Raw genomic sequence first — 26,421 nt, forward strand, 5'->3', positions numbered from 1 at the left:
TTAGAGATGTTGGATTTAATTGTGATTTAAGGTAAATTCATTAGTTTCATTAAAGGCCTACAGATTTTGATGGCATATAGAGAATTGAGGTTTGAACTTAGGATTTTATGTTGAGGTCTGGCGATTTGATGGTATAGAGGTTAGTATATGTTAGCTTCTTTGGGGGGTTGCTCAAATGCAGGCAGATATTAACAAGAGAATAGACAGGAGTACTTGGGGGTAGTTAGGGGCTTAGGTGGACTATAGACCAATTCGTAGTATTCATCTATTTGCATTTAGTAAGTTGCACGTAATCTGGGTGGTCATGCTTAAGAGGAAAGATGGGGAAAAGGTAAGGTAGCAAACCAAAAAAGAGAGAGGGAGAGAGGAAAGAAAGAGAAAAGAATAGAAAACAAAAAGAAATGATAAAAAATAATAAAATGCAGTAAAATAAAAATTACAATTAAAAAAATAATATAATTAAAAAAGAAAAAAAATTTAAATTAAAAAATTTAAAAAAATTAAAAAAATTTTAAAAAAAAGGAAAGAAAAAAAAAAAGGGGGCACTGTTAGGCTTCTATTTTCTTCGCTTCCAGTAGGTGGTGCTGTGCCTTCTGGGCCACGATTTTGCCCTCCGGCTGTAGGAAACAATCCGTGTGAGGCCGCTCGCTCCTCCCCACCCTGGTGTCTCTCAAAACCTGTTAGCTTAGGTTTATTCCTGGTCTCTAGTCCCCTCGCTTCTCCTGCCAGCCAGGCCTTTCCCAGTGTGATACCTCTTGGCAGTTCAAGTTACACTCTGGGCCTGCAGTTTCCTGGATGTGGAGCGCGGCTTTTGGGAACCGGCACCTTACTGTTTTGATTCCTTCCGCTAGCCCCTCCTCCGAGAGCTGGTGAAACAGGTTTCGTTTTTGCCGCTGGTGGGAGGGGGGAGTTTGAGGTCAGTTGCCTTTACCTTTCCCCACGCCTCTATTCACGCTCACCCTGTTAGTCACGCCCCCGGAAAGCCGGGGAGAGATTTTATGCGATTTCCCCGCTGTATGGGATATGGTCTAAATGACACACACCTGTTCTATCGTTGAATGAGCTGCAATCTGTCAAAAACTGGCGATGGTGACGTCAGCTCTCCAAGATGGTGACCACTGGCTTCCTTGGTGGGCTGTCCGGTGTGGAGGACAGAACTGGACCGATTCCTTCTCCCGTCTCAAACCCAGAACTCAGCCCGGAGCACAGTGAGGGCACACCCAGCAGGAGTCCACAGAATCTGCAGCACCGTTCCTAGGCGTGCCGCAGTCTCTAGCAGCGGGGCGGGCCGCCGATCAAACAGCCTGAATCTCCGGGCGCACGGTTCACTCGCGGTTGAGCCCCATTAACCGATCCTCGGGTGATGGAAATCCTTCCTCTAGGTTTCGGTGCACCCCAATTTTGCTGGAAATTCCTAACAAGATAGCTTTTGGCTGTTCTAACTCATTATTCACCTGTGCAGTGATGCAGTACACGGGGGTGATGCACTCTATTCGCCGCCATCTTAGTGCTTTGCTTTTGCTGAGGGTTTGAACTTGTGATTCTCCTGCCTTAGCCTCCCAAGCTGCTGGGATTACAGGTGTGCACCACTTCGTCCAGCCAAGTGGACTTATCTTAAACAAAGGATTTTTCTCAGGGCTAATGAAATTTATCCCAATGTTTGGAATGTGGTAAATATTTGGTGTTCCTCCTGCTATACCTCCTGGCTAGCAGATCTACACAAAGAATACAAATTTAGTGTTTCCCCTGGGCTGCTTTAGGGTTTTAGTGAGATTCCATATGTGGTATTTCAGGGGCAGAGTGGGTCATCCATACATGTTAAATGTCCTTAAAACCAATTTTTGTTATTAATTAATTAATTAACTTTAATTAGGAATGCATTTTGATTCATTGTACACACTATTTCAGCACAACATTTCTTTGGTTGTACACAATGTAGTGACACACCATATGTACAGTTATACATGAGCACCTAGGGTAATGATGTCCATTTCATTCCATCATCTTTTCTGCCTCTATACCCTCTCCCTCTCTGCCTTTGCCCAATCAAAAAGTTCCTCCATTTTTCCCATACCCCCCATGATGGATCAGCATCCACTTATCAGAGAGAACATTTGGCTTTTGTATTTTGGGATTGACTTGCTTTGCTTAGAATGATATTCTCCAACTCCATCCATTTACTTGCAAATGCCCTAATTTTATTCTCTTTTAATGCTGAGTAATATTCCATTGTGTGTATATACCACAGTTTCTTTATCCATTCATCTATTGAAGGGCATCTAGATTGCTTCCACAATTTAGCTATTGTGAATTGAGCTGCTATAAACATTGATGTGGCTGGATCATTATAGTATACTGATTTTATGTCCTTTGGCTATAGACCGAGGAGTGGGATAGCTGGGTTGAATGGTAGTTCCATTCCAAGTTTTCTAAGGAATCTCCAAACTGTTTTCCAGATCGGTTGCTCCAATTTGCAGTCCCACCAACAGTGTATGAATGTGCCTTTCCTCCCACATCCTTGCCAACACTTATTGTTGTTTGTATTCTTGATAACTACCATTCTGACTGGAGTAAGATGAAATCTTAGAGTAATTTTGACTTGCATTTCTCTAATTACTAGAGACATTGAACCTTTTTTCATATATTTGTTGGTCAATTGTATATCTTCTTCTGAGAAATGCCTGTTCAGCTCCTTAGCCCATTTTTTTGTTTGGGTATTTGTTGAAAACCAATTTTTGAAGGCTGTGTTTGGAGATCAAGCCACAATTTAATTTGGTCTATTTCAACTTTGAGTTTCTGTGCTCACAGGACTCTCTAGCACCTCCATCAGCATTGGCTCCTGGACATCTTGCTATGATCCATTTGCTTTCTTTCCTCATCAGTGGTGCTGCTGCCTCTGAAGATCACAAGTGAATGCATGACATTGACGAGTTGGGTTGCATACAGGTGGAAGAATTGTTATCCAGGGTGTTCTCTGGAGGGTTGGGGAAGCTCCTGATTCTTCACTTGTCTTTTAAAGGCACATATTGTTTCAGACACCTGTAAAAATAATAGCCATGAATTATTTATAGATACAAATTAATGCTGCATCCATATTGAAGCAAAACACACATTGAATAGCTCTATCTGCCTAAGGCCTCAAATAGATTTAATAGAAATTTCCTCCCAAGCCATATATTATTTACTCTTGATATCCAATAAAAATTCACACTGGTGAATATGATGCTTCTGACACCTTTCACTTACAAACATTAGAAAAGAGGTTTTGAGAGAGATTTGAAATGTGATTACTAAACCTATTCCAATTCTGTCTCTGTCAACTCTGAAATTCCTGGTAAGAATTGCTTTTCTTAAGAAGAGAATCTCCATCCCGAAGGCATACATCTATGATGAGACACCATCTGTATCCAACAAAAAATCCAAAAATGTCAGGGCTGAAGGGAACTTCAGAGTTAGTCATCCCACGCTCCTCATTTTCTGGGTACCTGGAGAGGTGATGGAGTGACTGACCTCAGGTTACTCAGGGAGTTACTGACCATTCAGAAGTAAGGTGGTAGGGCAACAGGTGCTGCTGGCTGCCTAACTTGTGGGCAACAGGTTGGAAGGAAAATGAAGTCCAAGCTGTTTTGTTTAATGCATCATTATATCAAACAGTAAGATTTATTTATTTCATGTGAAGGGCACATGAAAACTCTGTCATACCAAACAGTATTTCAGGCCAATGATTTTGAAACAGTAAACATACCAAAGGCAAGACATATTCTGACCTTTGTTTGCATTGAATTAAGCCAAGCCATTCTGTGAAGTGGTATCTGGCTAGCTAGATAGCCAGGTAGAGAGATAATAGATAGATAGATAGATAGATAGATAAGAGAGGGAGAGAGAGAGAGAGAGAGAGAGAGAGAGAGAGAGAGAGAGAGAGAGATAGTTCAATCCAGCCACTGATCAATCAAATACCACCAAAGAGAAAGGAAGAAGGGGCAGGGAAAGACATGGACTAAATTTTCAATTTGTAGATTTTTCAATGGCTTCTGATATTTTTTTCTAAAATTGTAATGGAAATGTGGGTCTTTTATCATAGTCCCACTGAGGCATTTTAATGGAAAGAGGTAAGGTTTTCCATCTTACTGACTTTACTGACTTTGCCTATGGGAAATCTGCCATTCATATAAGCATGTTAGTGACATCAATAATAAAACCACTACCAGTCATTCAGCCTGGCAGATTGTATATCTGTCTGTGAGGCCAATGACATTCTAAGTACCATTGACTCATTCTCTTTATAAATCCCAGGAGAGGGAGGACAAAGTCCCTATCCCAGAGGAGTTAAATATTCAGTTTTTAGATTATGGAAAATCAGAAGGGGAGCAAATGCATTATTTGACAACCAAGATTCTAAATGATTTTGATGGGCTAGATTCTGAGCCAAAATAAAGCAGAGATACAAAAAATATGTGAAATTCTGTCCTCAGATATAAAAACGAAAAAAAAAAATTACACATTACAAGATAGAGGAATCCTGAGTTGCAGGGAAGATCTTGAGGAGTATATTATTTTTCTAAGTCTGCCGTGACCAAGTGTCATGCACTGAGTGGCTCAAACAACAGCAATTTATTGCCTCACACTTCTAGAGGCTAACGTATGAGATCCAGGCATCTCCAGTTTTGGTTCCTTCTGAGTGCTGTGAGAGAGAATCCGTTCCACCCCTCTATCCAGCTTCTTGGGATTTGCAGACAATCATGTTTTTCCTTGGCTTTTAGAAGCATCACCCTACTCTCTACCTCCATTAGCACACAGGTAAAACACCTTTCTCCAAATATCCCCATTTTATGAGGAAACTTGTCATATCGGACCATCCCTAATAACCTCAGCGTGAGTTAACTAATCACATCTGCAATGACCTTATTTGCAAATAGTTTCACATTCTGAGGAAATAGGGGTTAGGATGTTAACATATGAATTGTTTGAAGGGCCAAGAAGGAAGTGATTCAACCTGTTAAAAAGGGCCTCTCAAGACCTAACCCATAGCTTAGGTGATATTTATAACCTAATTAATAGAGGCTAAGTCTAACGATATTTGACTGCATTTGTTAGAAAATGTCCTATAAATTCTGGAAGAATGATTCCATAATACTCTGAACTTGGAACAAGGGGTAGACTTGCCTGGATAATGAAATATGACCAGATAAGGACATGCCACATGGACTATGGGGAAAGGCCTGGAGGTGTTTTGACCCCAAAGAAGAAAAAAAAAGGGAGAAATCAAGAGACAAATTATCTTCAGTAGAACCATACAGAACAACTATGAAATGTTTTCACAGCTTGGAAGTAAGATTATTGCCAGAGTAAAAAGCCTGGAGAATGGGATTGGAGACAACACTATGTGGGAATGAAGGGCCTAAGCTTTGGACCCAGCTAACCAGGATTGGAAGCTCATGGATACCTAGCAGCTATGTGGGCAGATTACCTATGTCTCTGTCCTTTTGTTTTCTTGTCTAGACAATGGGAATACCCATAGCCCAAACCTAATATTGATGTAGTGAGGGTCACATGAATTAATACAGGTAAGGAGTTTAGAACAGAAACTGACATTAGTGTCATTTGTAGAAACTAAATTGCTGAGGAAAAAAGAAGGTGGTTGGGGAGAGGCAATGGAGTCAGGCCATGGGTCTGATTGTTATAACAAATAAAGCTGCTGCTTCCTGGTTGTGTGTAATCTTTAAAGAATGCGTTCACAGCAGGAGCATCTGCTTGGTCTTAGGAAAGGGAAGTGCAGACATGGAGTAGGTGGGAACAGTGGTACCCAGCACTATAGAGGCAGAGGAGCTAAGAATGGCCAGAGGTGGCTCTTTTGTGAAGTCCCAATGAGGTGGCTTATCATCCCTCGGAATCCATTTATGACTCCATGCTTACCAAGAAAACTTCTATTAAAAATTTCCTTTTACTTTAAATTCTTGTCAAAGAAATCTCCACATAACATAAAACTTCCCATTTTAACCATTTTTAAGTGTATGGTTCAGTAGCATGAAGTATATTCACACTATTGTACAATCAATCTCCAGACTGTTTTTTTTTCCTTCTTCTTTTTTAAAATATGAAAATCATGGACAAAAATAGATCCCCATTTTCTGCAGTAGCAACCATCCTGGGACTTTCTGTCTCTATGAATTTGACCTCTCTAGATACCTCACATAAATGGAATTATTCATATCTTTTGGTGTCTGGTTATTTCACTTAACATCATGTCCTCAAGGTTCATCCATGCTGTAGGAATGTCAGAGTTTCCTTTTGTAAGGCTGAATCATATACCATGGTATGCATGTAGCAGCAAACTGCTATTAATTTTATCTCCTGAGCATCACAAAATTTGCCCAATACGGACAATTAACAGAACGATGGGACCATTTTTGTGGCTGGAGAGGAAAAAGAGGTCAGAGTTGATTTTAGCCTGGGTTCCATAGTAACAGAGTGTGAGGGAAAGGCTGATGTGTGCCTACTGGATATGGGGTAGGGGTCTCAGGAGTAAGGCAGAGAAAGAGACAGAGCCAATACTAGGATAATGCACTGAGTAGTGTTAGATGCCAAGTGCTGCTCCTTGCTGAATCTGAGGACTTGAGAGACCCAAGGATAAAGGGGTAGACTTCTGAGAAATACTAAAATATGTCTCAGGACTGTGGACAGGAGAAAGAGGGAAGGATTTATCCTGAGACCTATCTTCCATGGTTAAAGTTTCACCCCTATGGTGTTAACTTCCCACACTTTAGTATTGCATGCAGGTAGACTCTAGGAAGGTTTTTTGCAGAGTCCACAGGATGCCTAGGGTGAAGAGACACAGGCACAGGCAGGAGGAAGGCAGTGTTGGGGGAGGTTGAAGGAGACTGGAGCCCATGCTAAGCTGGTTGCTGCAGCCATAGTTGGAACAAGAATGGTGAGGCCAAAAGCATCAGAAGGGGTTCAGGAGAAGTGTCTGGTATAGAAGATGAGGCAGGGTATCCTACATGGACTGGCAATGCTCCAGTCACATCATGGGTAATTACTGATGCAACCCTTGCACCAATTACAGATGTTGATAACTACAGAAGTTACCAAGTCTTAGAGAGGTTAATTAGCTTGCACAAAATCACACAATTAAGAAATACAGGGGCCATGTTTGGATCCACAACAGATTCCGTCTTAGTACTTTTGTACTGAGAAACAGAAACCTGTTTTACAAACACTAATCTCTATTATTGGACTAGACTTACCTTTGTCCACAACAAAGTCAGGGAAACAATGAGTTTTGTGAAAGAAAAGTTTTTCACTAGTTGGCTAATTGTCAGGAGATGAGAAGCCCAAGGTTCAGGGATATTTATGGAATAAAGAAGCAGAATGGTTTAAGAAGCATAGGAAAAGTGATTGGAGGTGAAGCAAACAGTGGCCTGCACATGCATAATAGAACTCCATGGCTCTTCATAGGACATATGCAGCAAATGGCGATGTTAGCATGATCTGAGGGTGGAGTTTTTGCCTTTCACCCTAGGTCAAAATTTCACCCACTAGACATTTGCACAAGTGAAGGGTCAGTGGCTTCCACAAAGCAGCCTTCAAGTCCCTGGAAAGTAACCTAGGTAACCACTGTAATCAGAGGAGATAGCAACAAGACTTCAGAGGTGTTATCTTCAACAGAGCTAGTAGGAGACTAATATATTGCTACATGACCTCCAGAATTAGTGATTTCAAAAGTCAACTCAAAACAAGTGAAGTAACTGTGTTTATTCAGGTTTTCCCTTGGTTTCCGTGTTTTGTGAATGCGTTTGAACCAAACTTGTAAATTCTGGGTCCCTGGCTGAGCTGAGTTTCTAGACCTACAAATCTGAGTGAGGACCAGAATCTGAAATAAAGTGACCTCATTGAGGGAGTCCTGGTTGACTTCTCTCTGTGACATCTCTACCTCATCTCTCTCAGTCAGTCTTAAAATATTTTCAAGACTATCAAAGACCTGTTTTGAGTTGCTCGAAAGGGTGTAGGTTACTGAAAGCAAATTGAGCTCTATATAAGGTTTCATAACCAGAGGCTATCTAAGGAAGTGAAACCATTCGTGTTAAAAGACCTGGGCAGGTCATGGCAGCACTAATTTCTATTAATAGAAGATCTTGTCACTGAACTGGAACTCTTTAACTTATTTCATCAAGGAAAACCATATTCTCCTCTCTGGTCATGAAACTCATTTCACCAAGGAAGATCTGAGTTGTTATACCCCACAACCCTCCTATCTTTCATTTATCCTTCTTTTCCATCCCTCCACCCATTCTTTTCTCCTATCCATTCTTCCTTCTCTCATTTCTTTTACCTTTCTACCAGCTATTATTTCATCTTTACTCCCTCTTACAAAATTCCTTCTGTCACCCTTCCAACCCCCTCGTCAGTTATGGCTTTTTGGTGGCAAGCAATAGACACACACTCTAGCCCATTTGAGCCAGAGAATTTCAGGAAAGGATATTAGGAAGCACAAAGAATAAGTAATAAAATTTTAAAAATCAGACTTGGAAGTAGGACATTTTAAAATAATGGAGCATCTGATTTTTTCAGATGGTCTGAACAAAACCCAACAGATTTTTTTCCCCCTCTATCCATACATACTTTAATAGGAAACAAAGTTCAGGAAGATGTAAATGGTCCATCAACTCATGCATAATGCTCAACTTCCTGGTATGTGTAGATTAGTGAGAGGAAGGATTTGGTAGAACATCTCTGCAAGGGACTTTCAGCTTCTAGGATGGGGATGCAGGTCTTTCCCCAGCACCCAATGGTGGGGTGGACAGGTACATTCCCAAAGGAAATCAAGGAACAGTTATGAAAAATAAAAATGGATGCCTGGTGGCCAAGATATTATAAAAGGATTGTTCTATGGTGCTTTTAAAAACAATTTCCCACCATTTATCTATCCTCTTAACCTTACAATGAGAAGGCTCATCGTTACTGTGATCCAGTTTTTCCTAGTGGTGGTCTGAGGCAGTGAATTATATTTGCTTCTAATGACAATATATCATATAGCACCTTGTAATCTATCACACACTTATACATTCATTATCTCATTTATATTTGCTCTGTGTTATGAGCTGAATTGTGTACCTACCTCCATAAAAATATTCTTATGTTGAATTGCTAACCCCCAAACCTCAGTATGTGAATCTATTTGGATATATGGCATTAAAATATATGATTAAGTTAAAATGAAGCTGTAATGCTGAACTCTAATCCAATCTGACTAGTGCCTTTTTATGAAAAGGACATTTGGATGCACAAAAATCCAGGATGTGGACACAGAAAAAAACTGTGTGAAGATACAGGGAGAGGACAATCATCCATAAACTGAGGACAGATGCCTCAGAAGAAATTAACCCTTCCAATGCTGATCTTGGACTCCCAGCCTCCAGAACTGTGAGAAAATAAATTTCTGTTGTTCAAGTCACTCAGTTTACAGTACTCTGTTATGGAGCCTAGCAAATTAATACTCTCTATATGTAATGAATGACTACTAATGGTCGGTAGGGAAACCAAGAAGCAGAAAGGCCATGACATTTGTTAAAGTTCTACAGCAAATAAATAGCAGAGAAGCCACATCCTTGATTCCTATGCAGTTTTATCTCAGTTACATTATCCTATTTCTTTCCTTTCAAATACAATCATCCTGTTGCAGGATATGAACTCTGACTTCCCCCAGTCCCACAACAATGTTCTTCCACATCAAACCCTAAGCTCATGGAAGCAGTAGAAAGAGCTAGTGGTCTTCTTGTATGTGTACACTGTTCAGGGCATTGATGTCCCTAATCATCAACCCAGTACATTCCTTTTTCAAGGTACTTCCTCTTTTCATTCCCTCTAGTGCTGATAAAATAAGACAAGCCTTGAACCCAGTGACTGCTATTGACAATCAGAACAGCTGATGTGGTAGTTACTCTCAAGGATTGGATTGCTCCCAAGTGTGCAATATGGAGTTTTAAGTGAATTTCATGTATTTCTGATTTTAACGAGGAATCTTATTTCAATAGTGATTAGCCATCTGGTTGAAAAAAAAGTCATAGTAAATTTGATTATGTCTCTATTTAGATTATATACAACAAATAGTAACATTAGATTAAAGGGGACCTTGGTCAGCCCAAACGATACTGGGTTTATAGTGCAAATCATATTACATCCTGTAATCTTATCCTCACTAGTTTAACCTCTTGCTCACATCCAAAATGTACATTTTTAATTGGGGTAGGCCAGGTGTATTTTATTTATACATAAAGAACCACTCTAGAAGGGGCTTTGAGATACCAGCTAATGAAATGAATCCCCTTTATGTTCCTCATCGTCTACTTGTGTATCCAACATCTCAGTGTTTCTTTTGGCTTTGACCTCTGTTGCAGCCAATTCTTTTTCCTAACAAGCTACCTCAAACAATAAATGTGAACTTCTCCCAATTTGGAAACTTATATTTCAGACTATAACGTTGATCCAGATGGGTTGCTCTTCAGTTTTATTACGATGTGCAGGAACATATCCAGCAGGATAATTTGTCACTTGTCACACACACATGGTCCTGAAATGACTAGTGTGTTCCTGGACCTGGAGGCTCTGGGTTGTATTTGTAGATGACTTCATTAGGACTATAGCCCCACCAAAGCACAGAATTACAGAGATATGTTTTAGAATCTGCTGAAGGATTCTTAGCACATTCATATTTTTCTTTCTTCCAGGGCAATGCCTAGTACATAATGCTTCTCAACCAAAAATATAATGCGTATTGATTCTGACACCACGGAAGACAAATTGTCCCAACATCCAGTGATGCAATGCCATGAACCAAAGAAACAGTAATCTGAAGAGTAGAAGTCATAAAAACAAAGATTGATCTTAAGGAAAGGTGAGTATTTGTTTGAATTCAATAACATAACCCCCATTTTCTCCACTGACATCTGCCACATAAATCATGCTCTCTGGTACACTTAGTACAATTTTAACAAGAAAAAAAATAGTTTTTGTGAAGATGTTCAGTGGATTAAGACATTGAAACAGAAAAGTTTGTTTGCATAATTTTATCTAGCTGATATTAGCCAAATACTCAAGGCAAATGCTGGAAAGACACATAAAATACTTCTAAATCTTTAAAAGTGTTTGTTAGACTCCCAATGTCAGGACAAGCAAGTCATTGATGGTTCTGTTTAATAGTGTTCCTCTGTCTATGTAACTCTCATTACAAATTACCAATGTGAATTAAAAGGCTTCATGAGATATATGCGTATAAAAATATAAAAGACTTTGCTTTTGTATCTAATCCCATTTCCCTGATTGGAGGTGGAGTGTATACAGAATTGAGAATTGACTCTTATTGTTTAATGGTAACCTATCATGTTTATTGAGATGTAGATTATAAGGGATTGGGCAGCTGGGCTGCAGAATGTTCTTACACATAGTTCATGGTGCTTGAATCCATGGAGCTAGTATGGAATTATGTTCAAGAGAGAAGGGTTCCAAAGTCAAGGTTTTGAGGAAGAAACTTAGGAAGGCTTTGATGGGTATTCATGTTCAAATAATCAGAGGAAGAGTTTGATGAAAGCAAAAAACTATGTGTATAAATTCTTAGGTGCAAGGGTGCTTTCTTGGTGAATAATCACAAAATGAACAGAGTACTATAGCTAAATATGTGTAAGATCTGGCCAGTGAGGGTCTTGTGGAGAATAGGGTGGTGCCTGGATGGGCCAAATCCTTCCAAAGGCTGTTCACCATCAGCAGGCTTCCTGTTGTAACATTTCCAAATATTTTCAAAACAGCATTTTTACCAAGTTATCTCAGCTAGGAAGTAATTTCGGGTAAATTAAAATGGGAAGTAAAAATCAAACCAGAGTTGATCCCTGTGCAATGGTATTTGTGCACATGCACATCATCTGTTATTTTCAAAATGGAAACATGTAGTAATAATTTATGCACAGCTTTTTGGTCAAGGATATATTTCCCCAGTGTAATTTTAATCGTTCAGTAGTGTTTAGAACCATGAAGTGATTTATTCAACTAATTCTCTCTTGTTGGGAATCTACAATATTCCAGGGTTATGATAAATTATTCTGTATTGAACAACTTTACAACTAAATCTTGTGTGTGTGTGTGTGTGTGTGTGTGTGTGTGTGTGTGTGTGTGTGATGCTGGGGACTGCAATAACAAATTTTTTGTGTTTACCCCAGGAAGGAATTTTTTTTTAAATGGAAATTCTGGAACAAAGTATATACATAGTTTTAAGTCTTATGATTGATACTGCCAAATTATCCTTCAGAAATATCTTATTGAAATTTATTCTCACCTGTAATGCTTGAGCACTCTTGTCTGCTAATATCTCTGCCAGTAGGAGTATTATAGTTTAAAAGTTACAGGTAATATAGTTATATTCTTCCACTTTGCATAATAACCAAGAAATGGAAACAACTTAAACGCCCATGAACTGATGAATGGATAAAGAAAACGTGCCACATATATACAATGGAATGCCAATCAGACATAAAAAAGAATGAAATCTTGTCATTTGCAATAATGTAGATGGAACTGGATGGTCACTTATGTCAAGTGAAATAAACCAGGCATTGAAAGAGAAGTATGCATGATTTCACTCATACATGGAATATAAAAAAAAAGTCGATGTCATAGAAGTTGAAAGTAGAATGATGGTTTACCAGAGTTTATAGAGTGCAGAGAGGAAGGAGGGAGAGGTTGGTCAATGAAGATAGGAGTAAGAAGTTTGGTGAGCTATTGCATGTCAGGGTGACTGTAAATAACACTCATACACTGTACATTTCAAAAACCTACAAGAAGGGGTTTTGAATATTTTCATCATAAAGAAAAAATGATAATGTTTGAGGAAATGATATGTCTGATCTAACTTAAACATGATACAAGGTACATGTGTTAACCAGCTTTTCATCTCTGTGACCAAAATACATGACAACAACTTAGAGAAGGAAAACTTTATTTTAGCTCATGGTTTCAGAGGCTTAGTCCATAGTTGGCTGGTTCCATTGTTCTGAGCCTGAGGTAAGGCAGAGCATTTTGGCAGAAGGGTGGGGCAGAGGAGTGCTGCTCTACTGTGATCAGGTAAGAGAGATGGAAGGGGAATAGGGCTACAGAGAAGGTGCATGCTTGTAGGGTGCACCTTTTTAAGGTCCACCGCTAGTGACCCACCTTCTCTAGCCATGCCCCACCTACCTAGAGGTGCTACCCAGTTAGTTCGTTCAAACTAGGATGAACTGATTAGATTACAGCTATCATAATCTAATCATGTCACCTCTGAATGTTCTTGCATTAACACAGGAGCCTTTGTGGGACACCTCATAGGCAAACCATTACTATATATATGTACTGAATTATCATATGGTACACCATTAACATGTATTTTTTTTGTTTTTATGTTTCATTAAAATTAATTTACATCTAAATAAATAAAATACCACAATAATTCTGCCAGATAATTTCCACTGAATGTGCAGTTTCTGCATTTAAATAGAAACAATCCTGACAATTCTCTCCCTCAACAGACGCACATACATGCACACAGAGGCATGGGTAACCACAACTAGAATAGACCAGACCAGCGCCACTGGTGAGCTACAATATAGACTAGTGCAGTGGTACTGAGCATGACCAGAGGGTTTATTATGATCTCTTTGCACACACACACAGGAGTACAACAGTGGCAGGGCCCGATGACTCCTGACAGCAGTTCATATGAGCTATTTCAACAACTTCTGGGTGATGAGAATGCTTGCACTTCTCACTGATTTTTGTTTCTAGTTAATGTGCATGAAGATCATCAACTAGTTATCGGATCCCCATTTCCCATCATGGACATGTATCTGTGTGTGTGGGTGGGTGGGTATTTTCTGGGTGGGGTTCCCTGGAGGAGGGCAAGGGCTTATGCAGAATTGATGACAAGAATTCTAGAAAGCAGTCTAGGATGTAAATTGAGAGAAAAGCTAGAAGGGAGTTGGAAGTTAGGAGTATAAGGTAAAGGAAAAAGAGAAGTGCTGGTGGACGTGATGAGGAAAGGCAAACATCCCATTCTTCTTTTGGGTACCTGAATTGCCCATTTTCTTTCATTTTGATATAAGTGTGTGACTGTCTAACTAATGGACTGTAAGTGAAATTAGCACTACCTGGATGATGGGTTTGGTTTTGAGTTGTTTTGTTTGCAGTGCTGGGGATTGAACTCAAGGTCTCATACATGCTAGACAAGCACTCAGCCGCTGAGTTACATTCCCAGCCCTCTTTAAATTTTATTTTGAGACAGAATATCACTATGTTGTCCAGGATGGCCTTAAAATTGGGATCCTAGTCCCTCAAGGCTGTCAATTTTGAATTGCCAAAGTGCAGCACCATCAGTGTCTTGGACCATGGACTATCTAAACGGAGATGTTGGAGCATCAGTCCACCTGGGCCCTCAGCATCTAGTAGAACGGAACTCTCTGCAACCTGTGTTGGTTATAAGTTGTTGTTTATGAATAAGCAACAAACCATATTGCCATAAGCCACTGAGATTTAGGGACTGATTTTTTGTAGTTTACTTAATCTAGTTTAACTCATACAAAGGTCACAGGGAAGAAAAGGTAGGAAATTTATAAATATTGTTACAATCTTCCTTGGGAACACTATATGTAAAAATGTTTGAGACAGAATGTCTTTGGGGAACCTTTCTCATGAGGCAGTCGCTTCATTACCCCTAAATTATGGTTTGGAATCACTGGCCTGAACATAAACAATGACCATGTCTAGACTGGAAAGGCTATTGTGATGAAGGTAGATCAGACAACTTTAGGAGGCAGCTACTCAAAGTAGAGCTACTGGTTCAGCTCAGAATAAACCAGGGGCTCTTAAGCTTCTAAACTCAAAGTATCACCAGTTTTCCAAGAATAAAAGGAAGAGATGACACCAGAATGAATTTAATGTCCTAAAGGCATTAAGTAAGGTGCAAAAGAGAGTTTTCAGATGGACACTTTGAGACTTGAAAGTAAAGAAAAATACTAAATCTGAGTGTCTTTTTTTTTTCTGGGAAAAGGATTTTGTGTTTGGATATTTGCAGAAGTTTCACATTCCCCCCCACCACAAGTGAAACTCCCTGGGGATTTCAAACAGCAGGAAGTTCAGTGGAAGGCTCCAATTAACCAATTAATATGAGTGAGTGCCGAGCAGAAACTAGTAGATTAGACCAAGAGAAAAATCACCACAACCCTGAATTAATGGGTTTACATAAATCAGGTTGGAGAAACAAAAACCAAATTTTGTTTTAGTTTTTGCTGTGTGGGCAGATGCACAGAAGCAGAGTTTTAATGAATTGTGTTTTATAAAGAACAACCACAGGCTGCCTGGGAAATTTAGCAAAGCCATGTCCTCAAATGTTAGGGTATTCTTCCTTTTGTTATCGGAATACTCAGAGCTTCTTGTTATAAGTCACAAATATTTGGATTCCTTCTGATGATCCTTTGTTAAATTATATGTCGTTGCATAAGAAATTAGGAGGTTAAGGAAATGCAAATCAGTTCTTCTAAACTAAATAGATGTCTTTCCTGATTTTAAACCTTGTGCAGTCTGTTTAGGGTATAGTAATTATTTTCAGTATTGCAATTAGTAAAATTTTTGACCAAAAAAACTCCCATGTAGAATGCAACTGCTCATCATTGTATTGGATTGGTTAAATAGGTATGGTGGTAAATTTTATATGTCCACTTGATCAGGCCACAGGATGCCCAGATATTTGGTCATACATTGTTCTGTGTGTGTCAGTGAGGCTGGATGTTTCTGGATGAGATGAAAATTTGAGTAAAGCAGAAGGCCCTCCCAAGTGACAGCCTGAAGGGAGCACAATAGCTGACCCTCTCTGGAGGCGTAAAGAGAACTCCTCCTGCCTGACTGCCTTGAAGAGGACTGTCAGGCTTCCCTGCTTTTTGAACTTGAACCCAAATGTTGGTTTTATCTGAGTCTTGAGGCTGCCAGGAGCTAGCCTGTCATTTATACCTTTGATTCTTCTGCTTCTCAGAGCTTTGGATGGAGATAGCAACTTATACCATTGACTTTCCCTAGTACCAAACTTTCTAATCACAGATCCTGGGACTTGCTAGCCTCCATAGTCACATGAGCCAATTCCTCAAAATACATTTCTTTCTTTTTTATGTATCCATTTGCTTCTCTGGAGAGCCCTGAAAGAAACATAGGAAATAACACTGCATCACATGGAGGATCACAATGGTCTTTAGTAATAAGCAAACAGAACATTTAAAATAAAAAATACATTCTTGGACTTCCCACTCTTCATTGGACATTGGCAATACCAAGAGAGACTGCTTCGAGTTTGAGTTTTGCTTCAGAGCTTGTATGATCTTTACTTAATGTTAATAATTCCCAGAGAATGTACTCAGTGTTAATTTGTTGTTCCAGAACAAAATAATAGCTAATGAACAGAAACACCTGATGTTTTTCCTTTAACCAGCAGGTCCAATAATATCAACTCCTCTCTGTAGTTAAGAAGTGTGAATTGGTTTTTGCTTGCCTGAGATTTTGAATTTTTGGTAATGAAAATAAAATCATATTGCTAATTTATTTTGTTTGACTTATAGTGAGCAACCTTAGCCTACAGAATCTGGAGCATTTGAATTCCCCAAATTCATTCTTCTCTTGCACATATGTATCATTGCACAGTCTATTTCTTTAGCCTGAAAAAAGTATAATAATAGAGATTTTACAATGTTGTCTATGTGGAAAATGCTTCTTGATAGTTCAAATGTGTCTTCTCTGGGAAGTCTTTCCCTAAGAAACTTGGGAAAAGTCCTCTCAAGCTTCCCAAAGCAATAGGAATTATCCTATTTGTTTCATTTTTTAAAACCCCTTTTTTCCCCTCTGGACAGCAAGCTACTGGAGACAGGATTTTATTTTTGTCCTTTCCATATTGTGTTGCTATAATATGAATGCTAGCATTGATTGAGCACTTATGTTCTGAACACTTTATACAAATGAATGAATTCAATTTTCATGACAGTATTAGATCTTATAAGATGAAGAATCTGATGTGTGGGGAGGTCAAGTAACTTTCTTGCTCTTACACAAATCATTCTTCTTTTCCAGTTGGTGATCTATTACAGCTGTCAATCTAGCAAGTTTCTTTGTGGACAATTCTCCAGGAATCTGTGGCCAATAATTCTGAAATTTTCTTACTTACTCCTGAATAACTGGGATTAATTAGCTAGTGGTGGGCTACATCCCCAATGTGAATGTGGGGTTCATGATCAAATCCTCGAAGAGGGATCATTCAAGTTCAGGGGAGGTTGATAAAAGAGGCTACAAGTAATGATAATGTATGTCACCTTCATATCTTCTTTTTATTTTCTCTTTCACCACACACGCACACACAAATACACACATGCATAATTTTCTAATTCCCTATTTAATGACAATGTTGAGGGGGTAAAAGAAGAGACAGACAGAATTCTATTGTAGTTCTATTGTAGAGAGGAGAAAGCCATTGGAAGGCTTCATAGCAACCAGGCACCCCTTTTTCAGGGCTGCTTTTCCTGCAACCTCCACTCTCCCAACCAAACACACCTTGACCCTTTTCTGAATGAACCTGCTCCTCACCTGATCTCCTGGAGCTCTACAAAAAGGTCTCTTTCCCTGGCGCCTGTAAAGCTATAACTGAACATCACTGAGAAACCCTTGAAGGGCCAATGAGATGTGTGGTTCCTCCTGATGCATCTGGATTCTGGTTGGGAGGTTAAATGCTGAAGGAAAAACCTCCTTCGAACCATGAGGAGTTGTTGACCTGCTCATTGAATGACTCAAGGAGAAGGACAGGTGGTCAAAATGGGTGCTGGGTCAGACCTGGAAAAGATAATGCAAGGATGAATCTCTTTTCAGAGCCACATGTCTGTGGGGATTCTGTGACCTTAGATGGTCAAGATCAGGCTGGAAGATTCCAATTTTGAAATAATTGGAGCAAAGAGAAATCAAATGCTTATCTGTGGCAAGGGACTTTCATTGCCTATTTCCCCTGGAACATCACCCAGCAATCCTTAGATTTATATTATGTACCTCATCATTTTCTCTGTGTTTGTGGGAATAATGCTGCCTAAATGAAGGGCTCTGAGTAAATGATGAAATCGTGACTAAAACAGCTTGGAGGGGTCTGGTGGTCTAGAAACGGGATCTGCAAGTCCCCAGCAAATCTCTGGGATGCTCTTATTAGATAAGGATGCAAATTACATTTAGCAAGACTTCTCAGAAGAAGCCTCCTTTTGGAGCAGATGCAAAGCTACTTTCAGGCTCTTGAGGAAAGAGAAAATAAATACCTCTTTGAAGATGCTTTGTGCCAAATGTCCATATTGATTTACAGTCCTTCCCATGCTTTGGGAAAATAAGCAAGAGGCTCGTGTGTTGTTAGATTAACAGTGAAGCAGAAGACTGTTAAAGATATTTCTTTTTTTTTTTTCCATAGAAAGTGGGTCCCTGGTAGTCAACACCATTCACATAATGCCTGAATAATTGCTCAGTGATGCTAGGAATTAGAAATTGCTCAATGATGCTAGGAATTAGAAATTTTATTTAAACTCAAAGATATAATAAGAAAAGGAAACTTTAGTTTCAATCCAAATTTTCTTCTGTGACTACTCGTAGGCATCTCCCTGCCTTGTCCTACGGCTGGCTGCACATGCCCCATGCAGGTGACCTTCCTTGCTCCAGGAGATGAAAAGTCAATAGGGTTCTCACCAGAGGTCTAGCTCTACCTTCACAGACCCTTATTACATCATGTTGCCTGTTACTTCTTGCTAAATAATTTTCTCAAGTGGGCCCTTTTGTGTTTGGAAGAAAATGCATTGCTGAAATTCCGTGTATGCATATTTTTCTACATGACAAAGGAAACTGGACTGGAAAATTAATGGTATTCAGTGCTTTCTAGTTGGAGGACCCATATTCCCAGGAGAAGGGCTGGGACTCTGCAGAAGGGTTCAAGTTCTAAAGCGAACACCATAGGTGTTTAGGTCCCAGCATGGGATGCTATGCTTAATGTCCACTCCAGGTGAAAGAGCTTTCTGCAAAGGGTACTGATGCCACCGCTTCCAGACAGAGCAGTTATAATCAGAAACTTTGTTCTCCAAGCCAATCTAGGCCACTGTGTTCCTGACATGGACACTTAGGGGTATCAGTGACTCCTAATCCTTTCAGAAGGGTCACAGACCTACAGATGACCCTAGCGCACTTAAACTTGATATTTGGCAAGAGTTGGGAGCATCTCCCTATTATAATTTCATGCACAGCTATCACTGTGACCAGTATGAAATGAGAATTTGTGACAGGGGCTTATTTTAAATGTCCTTGCCAGTCAGCACAGAGCGTGGGCTGTGGAGATGTAGGGCTGCTATTTTCTTGTAAAATGTAGCTAATAAATATGTAAATCACACTATCTTTATTCATAACCTGGCAGGGATCAGACATGAGATAACAGTCAAAAAACACTATGTTATCTATAATATTAAGTGATTTAATATCTCAAAACCTCAAACACTGGAAAAATAGCATGAAAAATTTTTTTTCCTGGTCTACCTCTTGGTGAGCAATATTTAACATGCCTGTCAGTTCTTTTTGTGCACAGACTTGGAACCTGAACTCATGTGTATGCATTTCTTCCCTTTGTAAGCCAACTTGTACTTCCAGTTGAACATACACTGCTCCTTTCTTTAAAGTCAGAAGCCTGAGTTACTCCCTTCTGATAATTACCTTGCTGTCAGACACTGCTCCTTCAACTATGGCCCCATCCTTCTATTTTGTTATTAGGAGGCCTGGAATGGCAACAAAATCCTTCATGCTTTTGTTTTCTTTTTGGGTTCTAGGACCTTCCAAGGTAGAGGAAGCCCCTTGGGTCAAAACTTTCATCCCTCTCTCATCCATCTTCAATGCCCAGCCTGCTAGTGTCTGTTTCTCCCTGAGTCTCATGTCATTGGAAGGGCTGAGAAATGACCTTTCTCTTTCCTTTAGATATGTGTTTTTCTCTGGGTCTCCAATTATTCTCACCCACAAGAATGATCACTGAGAAGCCGTGCACTCTTGAAACTGGAGGATCTTTAGAGGTTACCCAGCCAGATTGACATCTCAGGTCCCTTGAGAAAGGAGTCCCAGAAAGATGGAGATGGATTCTCAGTCAAGTTCTGTCATCTCCCCAGCTCTGTGACCAGACCTCAGGAAGACACTTTTCTTTTGAGCCTTGCTTTTCTCATACACAAAAGTGAGATAATGATGCCTACCTTAGAGATAACAGAGGGTCCATGAGATGACATATTAACACTTAGGTGGCACAAAGCTGGCACATAATTTATAATTTCTCAAATTCCTGTAGCCATTGACTCATGTGGATGAAAAGATTCTTCCTCAAGGTGTAAACATTCATCTTATATCTCCTTTCTCATGGATCCTCATTTCACCTTTACAAAGAGAATGGAAGTGTGTATCTACATTGCAAATACCAGCACTTGGAGGTCTCAGAGAGGACAGCCAGTTCCCATCTTCTCTGGTAACGTTGTGCTCTTTGATCCTGCTCTATGGTTTATTTTTCCACAATACTATTAATTTTCTAACTTATGTAATTAATATATTTATCATTCATTGTCTATTTGCTAGAACTTAAGTTCCACGAGGGCAGCCAACTTTCTTCATTTGTTGCTTGATCTAACCTTTGCCCAGGCCCACACCTGGTATATAGCTCAGTCCAAATCTGATGAAGGAGTGACCAAGTTTATGCAATTAATGAGTGACAAAGAAGGGACCAAACCTAAACTCTTTTCTCTAAGTTCCATTCATCAGCTAGCATAGGTGTGATATTGATTGATATTAAGTAGTATTGGAGGTGATCAAGGTAGAGAGGTGACAGAGGAAACAGAAGAAAGGAGGAAGGAAGGAGGAAAAGCAAGTGAGCATTTAGGGAGGTTGTGTAAACCAGGGAAGCTTGCATACACTCTCTACTTCAATGCATGAAGCAGCATCATGAGCCCAGGTCAAGCCTTCAAGGGGCTTTGTAGACAAATCCAGCTCGGTGACCAGACCTCAGGAAGATACAGATGATGAACAGAACAGAAAGAATCAGATGATGAACAGACAGGTAGCTGCCTCCAGCTCCCTCACGGATATAGACCCATACCTTCCAGGAACATTAGCTCATGGTATCCCCTGCAGAATGTCACTCCCACTCAGCTCCAGACATCAGCCTACAGGGACAAGTGGGGCAGTATGATTTTCTACCTGTGCAACTCCAGGATCACATTCCTGAGTGTATAGGCAGTGCTCAGGACTGGCCCCAGACATTGGTGTCTTCATTGGCCAGGATGGACATGAAACAGCCATCTTTAGGGACATTTAATACCTCTGTGTACTTAGAAGAAGAAAAAAGACACTGGGCAGTCTGACCTGGGTGAGGGGGTGGAATGGCTTCCCGAAAGCTTCCCCAGAGTTTCAGGGGGAAAAAAAGGGGAAGAAAATTGGGATTTAAGCCATTTGGAGTCTTTTCAAAGGCAGCTTTCTGGAAAGGCGAGCTCATACACCACAATCCCAAACCCCAGAGCCAATTCCCAGAAAACTTTTATTTCGCTAGTTATAGAGATTTCTTGTGCCCAAGCCACTGCCGAATATTTCCTGTCTTCCTCAAGTCAGCAGATGAGAGAGCAAGGACCGTTCGTTTCTCATTAGAGGTTGGCACTTGAGAGTTTTGTCCCTTGCTCAGGGAGACTGCAGTTTCTGTGCACCGGTCTCTGCCAGAGAGTGTCACTTCATGGGCCTCTGTGTGTCATTTACTCCTTTGCACAGTCAATTCTCCTTATCCACCATAGTTATAGTCCATTAATTCCCCCACAAACACTGAATTAGTGAATATTGAATACTTGCTCTGAGGTGAAATACAGGTTAGGTTCCAGAGTCTCTGGTCATATTTTCATTCATCCATCAACACAATAGCCATATTTTAGCCTTGTTTTATGTTGTTTCTGTTTAAAGGCACCTTATATAATATGCTATTGATTCATTAACATAGTGCTGGCTAACAGAACTCATGTCTGAGCAAAGATAATTTAGCATTTGTATTTTCCTCCATGAGTCTCACCAGAGCTGTCCTACGCTTAGGAACCAGTGACAGTACAACGGTGAAGCGCTTGGGGACCATTTTAAACAGCAAAACTACCAACAAAAAGCACAACACTGGAAAAAAACATGATTCTAAATAGACTTCAAAAAGGACACTTACACTTTGAGAACTAAACAAGGTAGAACATTGCTTTGTTCAGCTTCCTCTGGGGAACATGTGAGCATCCTGTGTATCAGGTTTTTTTCCCCATCTCTCTGAGCATGTCCATGAATAGCCACTGCAGAGCCATGGCTATTGATTTTGGGATTACATATGAATTCCAGTGAATAGGTGAGTCATAAAGACAGAATCTGTGAATAATGAGGATCAACTGTACTAGCAGGGAGGGGTTGGCAGGGTTCTGAGGTTTCTGGAGGAAAAGAGATCAATAAACCAATGAGCTTTCACCTGAAGTTCATAAACTCCTGACCTTGACCGGCTTTGGAATTCATGATGCAGTTGGCAGTGGGTGGTGGGGATCTGGACAGGGCAGGAATTGGCAGGTTTTTTTTTTTCCTACAAAGATCCAGATAGTGAATATTGTAGGCTTTGCCAGGAGATAGTGGTCTCCTAGGCTGCATTTCAGAAGTGCACCTTCTCACCAAACCCCACAAATGCCAAGCAGGATAATTTTAAAAGACAATAAATCATACTGTTGTATCATTATCAGATTATCCCATAGGCATTCCACATTGGGTCCTAGAAGCCAGATATGGCAGTGGAAAGCGAGGGCCAAGTAAAATGGAAATCATCATCATCATCACTCTTACTAAACTACCACTGCCACTATCATTATCCCCACCACCACTACCCTATCACCATCCTCAACACTGCCACCTTCATCATCACCACCACCATCACCATCCCCAGCACTGTCATCGTCACCGTTACCACAGTCACTCTGGTCATTATCACCATTACTGCTGTCTTATCAGTGTCATCATCTCTACTATCATCACTGTCACTGACACCCCTATTAAACACTTACTCTGTGACAGCACTGCTCTGAGCACTCTACAGCATTGACCCTCATCACAACCTAGTAAAATAGATTTTATTAGAGTCCTCACATTAGCAATGAAGAAATAGAGCTAGAGAAGTTAACAGCTGGGCTAGTTTCAATAAAGGAAATGTTTTCAAATCCTGTGAATAAGAAATGGGTTTCTTTAAAACAAAAATAAGTGGTGAAGATTAATCTTGATTTTTCTCCTATTACCTGCAGAAGATGCGTAAAACAATCTATATTCCTCCAAGAAATCACCTGGTTTAAAGCCTCTGGGCCTTTGCACTGCTGTTTCTTTCATTCAAATGCCTTTTCTCCCCAACTGTCTGCTTATTCACCATTGAAAACCTGCCAGGAACATTTCATATCTCTTATGAATTCTTTCCCTCACCTGTTTCCCTCACCTTCTTCATCTACTGAGTTCATCACTCCCTCCTCACAAGCAATTACAGACCATTTTATGTACTTTTGTTACTATACATAGGACATTAAATGCAAATATTTATTTATGTATTTTGTTGGTCCCACACATGTCTGTGCTCTTCATTGAAGTGTAGTTTCTGGCATACAGCAAGTGCTTAAAAGATCCTTACTGGACACAGAGGAAAATTTTCACTGGCTTATTTACAATAACAGTGATCACCTCTGGAACTAGGATATCTAATAAAAAGAAAAATTGTGTTCCTAAAGTGGACTCAATGTTCCTCTGTAGCCCAGAGATCTATATAAAAGGGCCAATTGCTTTTTACTATCTGGGAGGCTAGATTGTACTTTGGAATGTCAATCTAAAAACCATCTAGGGATATCATCCATGACATTATCCAAACTTTCCTATAATAAAATTGATATGGTGTGACATTCTCATTTTACTTGGAGCTTTTTCATAAATAACTTTATTGCCCCCTCTCAACAGAGGCAGTTGAGATCCTGGACAGAATGCCAAAACCTGGGTTCTGGTCCCAAAGTTGCCACTGTTTGGCTCTGTGACTGTGGTAGGAACACAACTGTTCTGATTCACAGTCTTTCTCTCTGTAATGTGAGATTTAAAATTCTTTCTTTCTAAACCAAGTTTCAAATGAGATGATACATGTTAAATGTATTTGAAATTTGTAAAGCATTTTGAAGTTAGAAAGTGTTTCTATACAGTCATGGCTATTAGTGCTTCCCCTACAGATCTGAGGATGTTCTATTTTTAAAAGGAACTCTCCTGGTAGAGATGGCACAGTATGTCACTGCCCTCCCACCCAACTCTAGTGCTAATGGTGGACCTTGTTAATCAGCCACAGTGGTATTTCCTGGTCTTCTGATCCTTCTAAACACAATACCCAATCTAAAGCAATGTTTCTCAAGTTATCCTTCATGAAAGATCATTTTTCCCTATTTTAAAATCTCTAATTCATTTTAGGCAGGAATATAAATGACTAGTACACAGCTCATGCTGCATAAGACTCAGCAGATGAGTCTGACCACCCCTGAACTGGTCCGTGCCCCACTCAGTGAGACAAATCTACTGATAATGCTTGGATACCATTGCACCACTAAATTGCTTTAAGTTTCTCATAGCTTGTTTTCAGCTTCTGCTCGTAGCCTGTATTTTGCATAGCACTACACCAGACAGCAGGTCTCAATTGATACGGGTTGGCTAGTGAGATTAACCCTCATTGCCTCTTCTGATCCTGGTTTTTTCCTCTGCAAAATTCAATAAATACCATCAGTTTTGGCAGAGTTCTTATGAGAATCAAAGGAGACAAGATGTGAGAAAGCTCTTTGTAAACTCCACCACATTATCCAAATATTAGGTGATTACTTTGATCCCAATATCCATTTCCTAGTCTTTGAAAATTGTATAACAATACATGTAAAAGCTTTGCTCAACAAATGCAAATGATTTTCTCATTATTACAGTCTTTGTTTTCCTAGACCAAATATATTCATATAATTTTTTTTGTTCTGTACTTATATGCCAGCAATTCAACACTATTGTAAGAGAATGTTAAAATGTCAGTTGCTGCATCTAAGGCTTTCCAGTAAGACCTAAGATCTTCAGAAGGTACCAAGTATCTCTGCATCCTTAACAAGCATGCTGAGAGATTGGAAAACAAGTCTTTCTAGCTTTAGCCCTTCACCCACTTCCAGGATTAAGGGAGGAGGTGGGGCTGAAAGAGGAGGCTTTCTTTAAACAGAGTTATCAGGATACTGCACTCTTCCTCCTATTCCCTAGGTGTGTGGAGAGGGTTTCTCGTCCGTCTCTGAGTCAACTGAGAGGATCTTGAGGGAACCACCCATAAAATCTAACAGGTATTCACTGACATTTAGGGCACATAGAAGCCCACGTTTTATCACTGTAAAGAGAATTCAATGAGGGAAAGACTCTGGCTGATGCTATTTCTTGTCCGATTATAGAGAACAAAGGTGAATTATCCAGGGACTCAATGTGAATTCAGTGTGTTATGATTTAGATATGAGGTGTCCCCCCAGAGTTCATGTGTGAGACAGTGAAAGACTTCTTAGAGGTGAAGTGACCATATTATGAGAATTGTGAATTAATCAGTGGATTAACGCACTGACATGGATTAAGCAGGTAGAAACTATAGGCAGGTAGGGCATGACTGGAGGAGGTAGGTTATTGGTGATACGCCTTTAGGATATATATTTTTCTCCCTGGTGAGGGGAGCTTTCTTTTTCTGCTTCCTCGTTGTCATGTCCTGAGCTGCTTCTCTCTGCCTTACCTTTCTACCATGATTTTCTGCCTTACCTTGGGCCCAGAGCTATGGAGTCAACTCTCTATAGATTGAGACCTCTGAAACTGTGAGCCAAAATAAACTTTTCCACCTCTACATTGTTCTCGCCAGGTCTTTTGTTTGCAACAATGAAAAAGATAACTAAAACACAGTGAAAGGGGCTACAGAAGTTTTGCTGAAGGGGTGATATGATCCCAAGAGAGAGGTGGGGATCAGGGGCCCAGAGCTTGTAGAGGAGGCCTTACCAGTGCTCACAGAGCTGCCTACAGAGCTGTGTGCATGTGTATCGGTATGTTGGGGGAGCTTGAAAAAGGTTGAGTCAGTGAGAACCTGTCGGGGTTTTTAGTCCTCATTCCCTCCCAAACTGCAGGAGAGATAGGGAGAACATGCCCCGACCAGGACGAGCCAAGAATGGAGAGTGCCGACTGACCGCCCGCACCCAGCCCTCCCTCACAGGAGGACAATCAGGCCCGTCAGGGAGACTAGTCAAGGCTGGAGCTCATTTATTGAGGAAGCAC

The 26,421-nt window shown here is 40.1% G+C and overlaps 1 long non-coding RNA gene across 1 annotated transcript in view; it reads left to right on the forward strand.

The window, feature by feature from the left end:
• LOC131423940 (uncharacterized) overlaps positions 1–26,421 on the forward strand; it is a 121,179-nt gene that overhangs the window by 88,118 nt on the left and 6,640 nt on the right. Inside the window, exon 2 of the long non-coding RNA XR_009226142.1 lies at positions 10,725–10,891. This is a non-coding gene — a long non-coding RNA (uncharacterized LOC131423940). The remainder of the gene's footprint in view (positions 1–10,724; positions 10,892–26,421) is intronic.

The sequence above is a fragment of the Marmota monax genome, unplaced genomic scaffold (assembly GCF_021218885.2).
Source record: "Marmota monax isolate L192 unplaced genomic scaffold, Marmota_monax_Labrador192_F-V1.1 WCK01_AAM20220418_F8-fsc00005, whole genome shotgun sequence".
In the NCBI taxonomy this organism is placed as follows: domain Eukaryota; kingdom Metazoa; phylum Chordata; class Mammalia; order Rodentia; family Sciuridae; genus Marmota; species Marmota monax.